General features: G+C 38.9%; 1 non-coding gene across 1 annotated transcript; it reads right to left on the bottom strand.

The window, feature by feature from the left end:
- Positions 1 to 294: 294 nt before the first annotated feature.
- On the bottom strand, positions 295 to 401 carry LOC120363745 (U6 spliceosomal RNA). Its single transcript, XR_005579196.2, has one exon. It is a non-coding gene; the product is annotated as a U6 spliceosomal RNA (small nuclear RNA).
- Positions 402 to 1,387: the final 986 nt, after the last annotated feature.

Here is a 1,387-nt window from a genome sequence, read left to right as displayed (position 1 = left end):
GATGGAATTTATGGCTGTGCAGGAGTTAAACAATGAGATGTCTCTGGGCAGAAGTAGAGATAGTTCTGATATGAACCAATCTAGGACACCTGTTCATGTGGGACAGAACACTGAGAGGATTGTTTTTCTTAACAGAGAATTGCTTGTCAATTTATAAACTTGGGTTTCTCCAAGAGGATTTGAGAACTTCCTCCGAGGTCCTTACCAACAGATGAGAAGATTCTCCTTTTTGTTTCATTGAGTGAGGTCTGTTTCACCAAACATTTTAATTATAACAATTTTTATTGAAAGCAATTATATATGGAACACTTCACGAATTTGTGTGTCATCCTTGCACAGGGGCCATGCTAATATTCTCTTTGTCATTCCAATTATAGTATATGTGCTGCTGAAACCAGCACTCATCAAACATATTGCCTTATTTGTACCAACACCTGCTTATAAGTATCTTAGTCTTCTTAATACTTTTAAAAAGTCACTTCAATTTTTTGATCTTTGCTATTTACTAGGAGTTAGTCACTATGGTCTATGTACTTCGTATCTGGCTGTAAACAGACAGGATAGAGGGGTGCATATGTTTTGAGCTTAATTGAGAGAGTAGATTAAACAAATAGTTACGGAAATAAAATAATCATGGCTTTGATCAAAATGCTCTGAAGAAGACATGTAGGATGTAATGACAGTGTGTATACAATGGGGGCCGAACTTAAATATGAGGGTCAGGACAGCTTCCCTCAGGATTAGAGTTTGAACTGAGACATAAAGGTTGAGTAGGAGTTAGGTTAGGAGAGGTAGGATGGAGGGAGTATGGGTTTGGGGCAGAAGCAAGAATTAAGGGCAGAGGTGGAAAGTAGCTCAGCCTACCGGAGAAATCTTAAGACCATTATTTTTGGATTACAGTGAGGAGAAGAGATTGGTGAAAGAGAAGATTCTCCTTTCTTTTACAATGCTAAGGCCAACAACTTTTAATATTTGAAGATGTTTCATCTTATCAAATGTGCTAATGTTGACAATCTTTTAGGAAGCAGGTGGAGGAAGTAAGTAGAAACATTGCAAGAAGAGAACATTGGCTATTTTTGGTGCATGTTCCATGAAAGCATTGGAAAACCACAATTCTGCCTGTCTCATTTGACTTCAGTGCTCCACCTCGCAAGCTGCGGTGACCAAGCAGAGATGCAAACAGTATCTAATGTTTGAGTCATCTCCAGCCTTTCAAAATCCATTTGAAGACTGGTCATTTTTTTCCTCTGTTAGGTGCTTGGAAAATGTTCAGAAGAACAAATCAGGCGTGCGGTGAATGCTGTGTGTGCACACATTCCCTCTGGTGTTTCCAGTTCAGTGGGCCAGCTCTCACTTGTCATATTGAGTCCTTTATTACAACAAAATA

Source organism: Saimiri boliviensis, chromosome 3, assembly GCF_048565385.1.
Source record: "Saimiri boliviensis isolate mSaiBol1 chromosome 3, mSaiBol1.pri, whole genome shotgun sequence".
Classification (NCBI taxonomy): domain Eukaryota; kingdom Metazoa; phylum Chordata; class Mammalia; order Primates; family Cebidae; genus Saimiri; species Saimiri boliviensis.
Note: the sequence above shows the minus strand (reverse complement) of the source record. Positions and strands in the feature narration are given on the sequence as shown.